Source organism: Acipenser ruthenus, chromosome 9 (assembly GCF_902713425.1).
Source record: "Acipenser ruthenus chromosome 9, fAciRut3.2 maternal haplotype, whole genome shotgun sequence".
NCBI classification, from domain to species: Eukaryota; Metazoa; Chordata; class Actinopteri; order Acipenseriformes; family Acipenseridae; genus Acipenser; species Acipenser ruthenus.
In genome coordinates this window covers 11,295,983-11,309,082 of record NC_081197.1, presented here as the reverse complement: position 1 = coordinate 11,309,082, position 13,100 = coordinate 11,295,983, and positions in this window count along the sequence as shown.

The window sequence follows — 13,100 nt, the reverse complement described above, 5'->3', positions numbered from 1 at the left end:
TCTAATTATAGTTATTTCGGTTTTACACTAAAATATTTCCCATAGTGTAATAAAGTCAGTCAGGGCTACTATGTCAGCCTGAGAATGCAGAGCCTTCTGCCCTGTACTTCACCTTCCTTCCTCTAGAGGGGTCAGTCTGACTACAGGGGAGTCAGAAATATAACTCCATTGCCCGGAAGGCCTTGGATTTCACGACCAGCTTAGATAGCCTAATTGTTTAACTGTTTTGACAGGTGTCTACAATAGGGGTGATTGAGAGGGACAGGGTGAACCCATCGGGGAGGGGTACAGAAGGAGAGTACATGTGGCTGGAGAGAGTGAGAGAGAGAGAGAGAGAGAGAGAGAGAGAGAGAAAGAGAGAGAGAGAGATCACCATACCAACAGTGAAGAAGTTATCTGTAATCTGTGTGACTGTTTATGTTCTGTGTGAACTTGAACACATTAATGTTTTTGTTACGGGTAAATGGCTTAGCCGTCCTGTGTTTAGCCGTCCTGTGTTAGGACCGCATGACAAAGTATAGCTAGCACCTTCTAAGGAAGATAGGCTTTTTGAACACCACGAGTTTTCACCTCATCACACCACGGGTTCATCTCATCACAATAGCTAATATTAGATTCAATGTCAGATCTTTCAACACTTGTTTAAAATTACATATTAGTTACAGTGGGGTTACCACAGAACTAAGGCTCTGAAACTTCCGGTTGATGCTCATCTCGGAGGGCCCGGGTCGATCCATCTTTCCCAAGACTTTACCCAATGCCAAGTCCATATACCGCCATGAATTGGGCTGGAATGGCAGGTGTAAGGTGATATTTGAAATGTGTACTAAATAACGTGTTTTTGACCTGGTTGGCCTTCCATAGTTTTCAGTTAGTTCTCTGTTAGTTATTACAGTTTTATCTTATGGTTAATGTTTTTGATGTTGTAAACATTTTAAATGATACTCAATTATCCTGAGATGGGAAGTAAATGGTAATATAATAAAAATTTACAGTGCAGATTATTTTGGATTATTAATAACGCTGATGAATAGAAAGTGAATATGCGTGTTTCTGATGGGATTCCCAAATACTGTCTTTTGATTTTGTGCAACCAAAGACTTGTTATTAAAAATGTTAAGAATTCTGTTATTATATATAAAATAAACAGGGATCATTTTTATTTGTTAATCACATTATTCAGCCTTTATGTTACATTTTCTTTTTTTAATTATTTGCTGCTGTGTCCCTGGATCACTCAGATATCTCTTACCACTGAAAAGAGACACAGATGACATCATCAATGGAACAGTCAGTAAGAAACTGGGGCACTAGGGATTTGAACTCTTGCTCATTTGCTTTTTCAACCGTTGTCATTGGCAAGTAAATTGTAAATCAACCCAAGCTACATTTACAGTTCTGCCAGTTCAATACAGCAGTATATTAAACATATATTATTTATTACCAAATCCACACACTATAATCAAAATGGAATTGAACACCCTTCACTCTCTTACCATATCATGAAATATACCCTGATATACTGAATATCTATAAAATGAAAATCATTACTCTGTCCTCCACCAGTTATGTCTGTTATTCATCATTCTCTATTCTTGCTTTAGCTTAGGTCATTGACATAGAAAGTGTCAATTTTCAACCAAAGCACTTTCGTTTGTAAGCATGAAAATGATCTAAGCAAAAGCAACATAAAACTGATTAAACACACACATAACCGGATATTAAAGAAATGTAATATTTTGAAAATGTAGATGGTATACTCACTGAACATGGTAATGCTAATTCTATGAAAATATTTTAAATTACCTAATGTTGCAAATATATTATTTCTATATTTTCTATTCTTCTCAGTTCATGTGGGTTCTGGTGCTGGGTTTTTGTTGTTTTGTTTGGCAGTTTTATTCAGTTGTTTGTATAACTGCTGGTGCATGTCTACCATTGTTATTAGACACCACAGTCCCTAAAGAAGCAATACACCTGGATGGTATTGCACCTACAAACTACACTCGCTGTGCTGCAGATAAAATAATCCTGGGCGCTTTGCAACTGCAATCCCCCTGTGCCTTTCTCTCAGTGGACTATATATATATATATATAGTCGTATTTACCTTGCTTTGAGCTTGCTTTGAGCTTGTCTGGGTGAGTACAGTAAGTGGGACTTGCCAGGTTGAAATGCCATTTTGTCACTTTATTTTACTGGAATAATGAAGTCTGTTCAGTCAAGGGATTTTCCAGACTAACTCACAAACAGATAAATACAGATTTAAAAAAAAAAAAAAATCTGATAATAACTGATTTTCTTGAAAATTTTGGGCTGCACATTTGGAGCAATACCAACATGAGATAGAATTGTCTGCTTACTTTCTTTCTTGGGATCGCCCTCCCTTCTCAGTTTTAACCCTGGCTATAACTCTCGGTAAAACAGGGATTTTATGCAACCTCAGTGTTGCTCAGAAACCTCCAGCCTTGCTTCTAACTCTTAAAGCATTCCTGCAAATCCATAATCCAATCTTTAGTATGGCCTCATGGTTTGCTCTGTATCAACAGCTATCCTCTTGAGTTATTCCGAGATTTCTTGACCTTGTTCATTTGCCAAGAGCATACTGTGGAAGCAAAAGCTGAAGCACAAATGATCCCTTTGTGGGTGAAGTAAACCTCACAAAATATTATTATTATTATTATTATTATTATTATTATTATTATTATTATTATTATTATTATTATTATTATTGTATTCAATTCACTGGGTAAAAAATCACAGGTGTGGCCATTCTCCAATTAGGTAATTGAGTGATAATTGGGGAGTGGCCACCTGTATAAAAAAAGAGGAGAAAGCCTTTGTGTGGGGAGAGGGAGTTACCTGTGTGTACCTCTGTGTACCTCTGTGTACCTCTGTGTACCTCTGTGTACCTCTGTATTTTTTGGATTGTAGACTTTATAGTGAAGGTGAATGCCCAGCCTGTATTGTTGAAACTTTTATTTTGGCCCTCGTACCAGTTGATTTGTTCCTGTGTTTGTTTTGTTTATTTTGTTAATACACGTGCATGCGAGTGGTTAAACTGCAGCTTCATAGTCCTGCGCCGGTAACAGTTTGGGACGTGACGCCATCCTGTCACATACATACATACGTTTTTGCTCAAAAGAGCCAACTTCCCAATGTTTCATTATAATTAGCATACCTTTGCCAACAGTAGAGATACTTAATAGGCTTCTGATGCCATGGCAACTACATTCACGTATTGCAATTTAAAACTATTAATGCGTTTGTGATGTCATTTATTATGAAGTTAATTATGTAAAGATCAATTTTAGGAAGGATATCTTCTGTTGATTATTGATTTCTAAGTACAGTTTCTCATACCAGGGTAAATTAAGATGTATTATCTTGAGTAACCTGGCATTAATAAGCAGATTTTCAAGGGCAAGAAAAAACATATTTCTTCAATAATCATGTTTGGTAGGATACTGTAAATATGTTGTGTGGTATGCTATTTATTTTATAAACACTGTTTGTATAATTGTGTTTCAGGGATTTAAGGGGGACCCCCATAAAAATTGTTTCTTTTTTACATGACAACACCACTTAAAAAGCACAAGAAGCATGGATCTGTGTTGCCGCATAACAGAGTGACAGCATCAAATTATCATAGCATTATTGCAGAGATAGCAGGTGAGAAATGAAAAAGTTTTTAAATGCATGCACGTGTGCATACATTCTGGTTAAACATCTGGATAACAAACTTTAGCTTCTCCGTTGTCAAATGTTCAAGTCGTCTTATGACAAAGATAAGTATTAACACGCATGAATGAATGCACTCAGAATCTGCCAACAATAGCTGTTAAGAAAAGTTTACTGTAGCAAATTGTAGTAAAGCATAGTGGTACAATAGCACAGACCAACATGGTCGATCTGGGAGAAGTACTGTATGGTAAACCATGGTACAGTAAAAAGTAAAAGCATATTATACACATGGACAAATCATGGGAACTATGCCCTTTAACTGCTGCATCTCTATATACACATGCAATAGATGCAACAGCATAACAGCATGGTGTTCTAATAACCAGTCATTTTTGAATTGTATACTACAGAGCTAGCAAATCATGTGTGCATTAGCATAGAGCTAAGTAGAGCATCCCCACGGGGAGAGTAATCTGCATGACTGCCATTATTGAACTTCTCTTGATATATCTATATATATTTACAAGAGCATAGCCGATTTAGAGCAGATAGACTATCTTGCTTTCAAAGTGTGCTGAATACAAGCATACATTGGCATAGCTATATTCAATGGAAGTACAAATTAAGCATTCTTAAGGGAGCAGCGAAGATACCTACTTGTCGACCGGCATATCAGTGGCATATCACGGGTCACTCCCCATTTAAGAGGTTCCAGTGTAGGTGTCAAAGAAGTACTGTGTAATATAATAATTACAACATTGAATATTGTTAATATTTATTCAATACCCCTCATTGTGTGGCTTATGAAGGATAGTCCTAGTGGAAAGGATTGCAGCTGCAAAATCCAAATTGCCTAGTGGCCAGGCAATTAATTTGCACTGCGGCCTATGTAATGCAAATTACTCAACATGCATAAATAATGAACTGCAATCATGATAATGAAGCTCGCAATGAGTACTGCCTGTGCATCATGCTATTTAGTAGCTACACTTACAGCCCAGAGGTGAGGTTAGGAGTACAGAGAGCAGTAGGTGCTGTATGAGATTTGTGGAGCATGAAAATCAAACCAAACCAAAAATATGTTAAAGGAAGTGCAGCAAAGTCCTCTTGGAGCATGGAAAGGAAAACAAAAGTTTTTTGAGGAGCTGAGAGTCCTTACGGCTGAGGTCACTCAGCATGAAATTTAGTTATTTGTAAAAGTCTCCAATATCAGTTATGCTACCAAAGAAGACATATGGTCCTCTATAGTTAAGAAAGTTAATGCCGTCAGTGTTACCAGGAGGACAGTCAACCATGTGATGAAAAGGTAAAATTCATCTATTAGGTCTAGGATGACCTGCGACGATAACGCCTTACCATTGCATCCTCTGGCATCCCAAACAAAGTGACCCTGGGTTTGAATATCTGGGTCTTCTCCGTCTTGCCCTTCGCCTTCTTCCTGCCTGTCCTCAACAAGTGTCGCCGCATCAGGAAGTGTACCACAGCAGCAACCCTGAGGCCAGTGACAGGTCTCTGAAGGTGTGTGGTTTTATACAGCTCTTAATTACTCGCTTCTACAATGGTTTTCACCTTGTCAGAGGAGGTGCAAAGTTTTTGGAGGGTCAGCAATTGCTCAAGTGCAAGGCAAAATCCTTACATCTCATTATAATGTTTGTACCCGCTTAGTATTCCAGATCCCTGCCCAATTCCATGCTCTTGTCTTCATTTGAATACATTTCAATTTCATTTAAATGTATTAATGATGGCAAAGTGCTAATTTGATAGAGGGTGCGGAACGGCAGGTGAAAAACATTCTTTACATACACCGCATTTTTAGTGGCTGCAATATGGGTGTTTTGCAGCTGCAACTCACTTTGCACATATCCTCAGCCCTTATATGCGCAATATTGCATACTGTTCTGTTAAACAATTACATGTGTTCAGCAATTGCATATACAGTAAAACACTGCATCAAACAAATTATCCACTGAACTTTTAGATGCAAAGGTATTTAAAATAAATGTAAAAAGATTGTAACTTCTGTCAGAAAACCGATATTAAAATCTCTATCTAATGATAAATATATTTGAAAAAATAAATGTTCTTACACTGTAGTCATATACACTTAGTAAGTTTTACACGTATTATAAAATAATTTTAATACTCCAGTCACTGACTTCAATAATAAGATAAATTTCAATCCAAGTACTACCTGGGATCACTGTGTAACTCACTGTGTAATTCATTAATGCATTTAGTAAACTGAAACTATATTTCAGATGCTTTTACTGACTTAAAAGGGACTTTAAAATACCTTTCCTATGGATATTTAACATGACATAAAGGTAAAAGATTGTTGATGCTTTCTGGTACCTACTGTACTCCCTGTGCTATGAAGGTCAGTTTACTTCAAAGGTCAAAACAAAATCAGACCATATGTAACCTACAGAAAAGGGAAGTCATTATGCACTTATGTAACAGGAAGCAGCAGTGTAATTTTCTTTTAGATGGAACTGGAATGACACCAGCAGATCTCATTTCAGGCCTGCTTCAGCCAACAAAGACTGGATATGAAGGAGCCTAATCCCATCATGGAGGAAACACAGTGCTCTGATGCCTCCAATAACAGTGTACATATACAGCGCACCACTATATTGTCGACTGAATATAATCTGCATACATTTTCCCTTTCTGTTTGAAGATCAATGATTACAGTAGATTTGAAACTAAGCATTGCCAAAAACCAAAAAAAAAAGCTGCTTCCAAATGCTTTGGGAGTTAGCATCCATACCTAAATATGATGTACTTCCTTTGGTCCTCATATTACAAACTAAATTATTTAAAGAACAGTGCTAGAAATTACATTCCTTTCTTTTTCTTGGATATTAATTATTGAACAGGAAATTTCATACATATTACATAGAGATTTAAACTTGGCATCGCAGATGCAAGATCAACTTGAATCCTTCAATTTGACACAGTCATAAACTAGCATTCCAGACCATTTTGGCTGTAATATGATTTAAAACAGATACTTATGGCAATGCAATAGATTGCATTTGATATAATAATGCCACCATTTACTCCTAACAGCATCTCAGACTGAATCAATTAATTCCTTGTCTGCTAAGAGCTGATTTTAGGTTTAAATGTGTATGTGCTATCCTCTTAAATATCCCATTCATTTCAGTAGCATCAATAATATTACTTCCATTCCTCTCCCAATCACTGTGTCGTTTAATAAAAATAAAAATGTCTGTAGCATCTTTTATATCAAACATGTCCCAAAGCATTTGCAGTAAAGCAAATAAATAAATAAATGCACACACACACACACACACACACAGAGTGTCCTCATACTTGTGTTATAATTGCACAGCACCTGACAGATTATAAATATTTGTATTTATTTTTTTGAATAAAGACCTGTGACAGAGAGCGAATGAATCTGAGTCAACAATCTCCCTCCCGACCTGTGAGAGCTCTGTGTAACAGGAACAGTGTGCCCCGGACTGGATGGTTTGACAGTTCATTCCAGGGTCAGTCAGAAGTCGGCCATCCAAAAAAGGGGCGAAGTCAGTGTCTTACTGAGGTAGGCGATGTGTCAGTCATCAGTTGGAGGAGACGTGATTGCACTCGCTACCAAGGGGAGTGTGACTGAAGGTATATCAGGATGTGTGGCCGAGCGATCTGTGCCTTTGTTATGGTTGCGAAACGGGGCGCTGAAAGAACCATAAAACGAAACAGCGGGTGTTTGTATTTGTTTTGTTAATCACTGCTTATTTGTATTTACTAGACGGCTAACAACCAGGAGCTGTTGCTGTTCCAGCCAGCATTTGCAGTCTATTTATTCAGTGCGTCTCAGGCGCGTTAGATCCAATTTATTTTCACACTCACAGTTTATTTGAGATGAGCTGTTTAAAGGTATTTTTCACAGTAAAACAGGTTTAAAAGGCACTGCATATCAACAAGACACTCAGTACTGCATCCCACCCCTTGTTCGCTATATTTTTCACATACCTCTTAATAATAGCACATAACGATAAATCATCTCCTGATCACTCGTTTTATCACCAAACTCCGCAATAATGCGATCCAAGTCATTATTTTATTACTATAACATCTAAAAAAGCTCTGCAAATGTCTGTGGTATTCTTTGAGCGCTGGATGCAGAAGCAGCTATCTTGTTTGTTTATGTCCGTGTTATCTATGTGGTGTCGGGGCTATCTGTATTCATGTGATACGCCCCTTTTTTTTTTGGCTTCTCTCAGGTCCTATCGGTCTCACTCGGCCATCGAATGGTTTTCTCAGCTTTTTCCGGATAAAAAAACAACTAGAGACCTGTTTTTTATTTTTGATGATGTCGGACCAGGTCCGACATAGGACCGCAAAGGGTTAAAACCCGGATTCCAAATACTGCACAAATCACAAAATGTGTGTTCACCACCAGCACTGGAGCACTGCGAGAAAGGATGCGGAGCCATGCCTGTATTCTTGTATTATTATTTCAAGACTGAAACCCTGTTTTGCTTAGTTGTGCATCTACACATTGCTATGAAGTTGCCAGCATTAGTATTTAACGGTGCCAAACTGTAAAAACAATTAAAGAACTGTTTGGACCGTGAACACTGTTTGTTGTTTGAGCACTGCATCACCTCTACACCTGCGCACTGCAAGCCACTTTGCCACAGGACCCTAATGAAAAGATGAAAATATAATATGGTAACTAAATAGATAAATACAACTCCATATCCAAATACCTTGTACAATTTGACACTTTCAACTCAGCCCTTTGTGCAAGCGTTTTTACTCTTCTGGGCATGGGAAGTTTCTTTATTTTCCATATCTGATAGGGATCCTGCTCAAGTACGGAAGTACTTTCATTTAGATAGGGAGGACATATGGACGTTTTACAACTCCCTTTTATTTCAAGTCGAATACCTCCAGGAGACACAGGCAATAAACACTACCATCCAGTTTAAACACATTCAGAACTCCTTGGCATTGTGCCAATATGTTCTTCATGGTATATTAAACATCAAAAGACAACTGCTGTTTTTTTATTCTGAAGTAGCTATTACTATTTTTTGTTTTGTTTTTTGGGAGATTTTTTTTTTTTTTTTTTTAAATCAGTTAAATGTAGTGCAGTTATACTGTCATCATTGAGAGGCAGCAGGTGTAGCTGGATAATGATGGGAAAAAGTGATGGATACACCTAGGAAGTCTAAGAGTAGCAGACTACTTGAAAGTAAGGCATTTAAACTGAGAGCTTTCCTTAACCTACTATGGTACTAAATATCTTTAAAAAAATTAAAAAGTCATGGTTTCTCAAAATAACACAAGCAAGACCTGGATAGTGAAATAATTTATAAATACGGTATATTATTCTTTAATACATTGTCTTTTTTTCAAGAGGAATCCCTAAAGAAACTGTGTCTACAAACCACACACATACACAAACCCATTTTCTATCAGTGGGAACAGTATAGACGCTTATATTAAAACTTGTGTGGTAAAGGGTGTAAGGGCTTTCTTTATCAGAATCATGAGATTGAATTGAACCCGCTATGAGGTTCATAGCTGCCCCTCATCAGTAGTGGCAAAGACAGGAAATTACTACAGATCATTCACTGTCAGCCTTGTGAGTCTACAGATTAGAAGTGATGGACACTTCAGACTGGTACCACTGCTCCAGCCATACCTGTGCCCTTAGGCTTCCCAATAGATAAGATAAAGTGAAAACCTCATTAAAGAAATTGGGAACATTTCTTATAAAATGTGCTACAATTTTTTTTCTGCAGTTTGCACTGAAGTAAATTTGGACACATCATGGCAGTTTGCATGGCTTCCAGGCTTTCAATTTAGTACAAACATACAATCTTTGTAAAATTCATACATCATAACAAATTAGCACAATGTAATAGAGTTTAAATATACATTTGAAAGCAAAAAATATTTTGCTATCTGACTTTCCCAGAATTAAGGAATTCAAGTTCATTACATGAGGCACAGTCTGGCTGCTATTGTGACATCCACCCACTGGGTGGCTCCATATAGCCTTCTCACCTTGACCTGATGAAGTCATACGAGAAAAGTGAAGCCTACAAAATAATTACATTACTTTCATTTAAAAAAAAAAAAAAAAACTGAAATGTAACTTTGTTGTTAATAACAAATATCTATTGACTATTTTTTCATAATTCAGGATTTTCAAGAAAAACATTTTTGAGGAACAAAGAGTGATATTATTTTATTTATAGTTGAAATCAATAGGAGTCCCTGCTGCAACACTAGAGTGCACCAATCTCCCTGGGAGTTCTGGCTGTGGCAGAACTCCGGCCTAGCGAATGTGTTGTATACAGTACATTGTCTAATTGGCAGTCATTTAAGATAGCAAATTAATGGACATGGTAAAATAATATTTCAAAAGACTGTTAGCAGTTAGAGGATTCTCTAGAGCATGCCACAGTCTGTAAGGGATAAGATTAAGACCTGGGGTCCAGAGTTGTTTAGTTGAAATAAACACATACCATAAGTACAAATAACCAATATTTGTTCAGACTTTATTTTATCTCTTACACTGTAAGACTTAGTCTTGGTTATGTACACATAACTGCTGAAAGCCAACACCTTAATCACTGATATCTCCGAACAGTAGACTAACCTTGGATGTCATGTCTATTCCTCCGCTTCAAAATAAATTATCTATTGCTGTCTCCTGTCTCCGCTTGCATGGGAAATCTGCACTGTAATTTTACAGTATTCCACGCTTTTATCATGCTTAGGCCTATAGTATGAATTTACTTTGCTTTTCTTTACAATGGTTAACAATATATATATTTTAAATGGTTGCCTGTACTTCATTATGTTTGAACTATGCTTTTAGTACACGCCTTTAACTATGTATATGCCAGTAATGGGATTAGTAAAAGTGTTCTGATTGGCCAAACCCATGTGCAAGTGGTTTGATTTATATCATTATGATATACTGCAACTGCATTTTATTGTTAAGCATACTGTGTATCATTTAAAACAAACTGTTTATAAAACATTGATATTCACAAAATATCAAATATTTAAAGATGTAATCAATGTAAATTTGGACGTATATGAGTATATTTTATTAGAGGAACTTCAAAAGGACTTTACAAAACACGGCGTCTGAAGAATGCACTTTTTACATCCAGCTCTCCTGTCTGAAAGGAGAAGCTCCCCGCTACCTACTTCTGACTGCCTGGTAAAAAGTAATAGTTTATCACTTTACTGTGTAAATGTCAGAAATTCAAAGTCCTTTAATGACTGGTTAAACCATATGGATTGGTAGTTTGTTATCATGAGAGTTAAATGTATTTGAAACGTTTCATGAGTTTACAGCAAATAAAAAAAAAAAAAAAAAAAAGAAAAAGATGATTCTCTACCGAGAAGGGAAACTAAAGCAAAAAGAAACCTTGAACATACAGTATGTGTCCTGAAAGAGTACAGCACTTCCACTGCAGTAATATTAACTTTTATTTAAATGAACTGAGACTCTGAAATGAATCATACATCCTAAAGTGAGACATTACCAATGCCATTTTCTCCTCAGTTAATCAAACGTACCAAGAGGGTCATATCCCTGACTTGTGTCTTCTAATTCTTTTACCATCAGCTGTTCAAATCATGATTTCAATCAAAGAAATAAAATGTTTAAACAAAAGCCTTTTACAGAACTGTCTTATCACAATATATGTTAAAAAAAGGATTCTGAGTTGGTTAATATTGATCTGCATGAACTGCTTGAATCGTCAAATGTTAAATAAACTTAGACAAATGATTACAAACACACAATATAAAGTACCTGGAGAAAAATATGATTGGCAATCATTGTCTGTGGGCCACATCAGATCAGGAATCACGAATGTTTATGCATTTTAAAAAAGCACTTACCCTACATAGCCATTCAGGCCTATTAGAATCTTTATGGCCCTTATAAAAAAAATAACTCATGATAAAAACATAACAAATTGTACTAAAGCAAAACAAATGCTTGTAAGCTTATGTCAAAGCATGGTTAAACAACAAATCTCATTACTGAATAGTATAACCGTATTAACTAGTAAACCACAACATATACTGGGCATGTTTACTGTGGTAAGGGCCTGTGAGGACATTTGAGGAGTCTTATGTTATAAAAACCCTCATGAAGTGTTTGACAACCAGGGCACATTCTCCAGGAACTAAGGCGGGACCGTTTCAAGCCATGGTCTGAATGACAAAAAGGGAATCACTTAACTGCTATGTAGCATTAGTCTCAGTGGAATGTCATTGAAAGCGTCTGCATTTAGTGTTAAAAGACTAAACTATCTTGTTTCCATCTTATTGACGAATTGCTCGATGTATTACAAGCTGAGTCATTAAACGCAGAGACAAGTTTATTTATTCCTGTTTTGCTGGTAATGCATGCAATGTTGGTTGTTTAACTGTGGCCTATTGTTACTATCATTTTTCATTGCTGCTTTTCCCTCATAAGGCACATCTGGGAGACCAAGGGGCATACTACACAGTGCTGTATTTATAATCTACTGCCTTTCTTTAAAGCAGTTATTGAATTACCACGTGTGTAGAAGGTCAAATAAATCTGACAAGAGTTAAATAAAGAAAATACTGACATCCAGTTGATAATACAATACCACAAGTAAATTACAGAAGTTGAATACATTTCTATTAGGAATGTCTGTATTAGACGACAGAACAAGCTTGATTATGTTCCCATACTCCCTATATTTTCAGATGCACAGCCATACCAATTTGATCTGGCAAGGCCTTGGAAGCTAAGTAAAGAACAGTAGGGTCTCTACTTGGATGAGAGACCTCTCTAGAGAACCAGGTGATGTGGTTTATTAAGCATTGATGGCTCTGTAGGGGGCATTCTTACCTATTGGACAAAACTCCCAAAGCATTGTGTTTGTCACTGTACTGTAAGAGGTATCTCTATTCAAGTGAGATGTTAAAATCTATATTGCTTTAGCAGAACATATTAGAATTGGTTTTTCCATTTGTTAATTATTCTACTGGTTTTCTTTATTTAGTTTGGTAAATTTCATATTATGGAAAGAAAATATATATTTTCAATAAGTAAAAGCTTTTCTTTAAACATGTTTGAAATGTAATTTATAAAACAGATGTATATCATGATGGAAAAGAAAATTGCATGCTTAATAAAATAGTGCCAGTGAATATTATTTATGTTTTAACCTACAAAACATGAAGACCATTGGGAATTATATTGACTTTTATTTGATTTAAAATATGACACCGCTATTGTCCTTTATTAAATTGTCCTCACCTCTGGTACCTCCTGTCATATTTTATTCATATGAATAATGATTTGAGGTGATGAAAGAGTTGCTAGATACCCTCCTAGCTGGATCAAGTCCCAAAGGAGACGGGACTCAGTAAA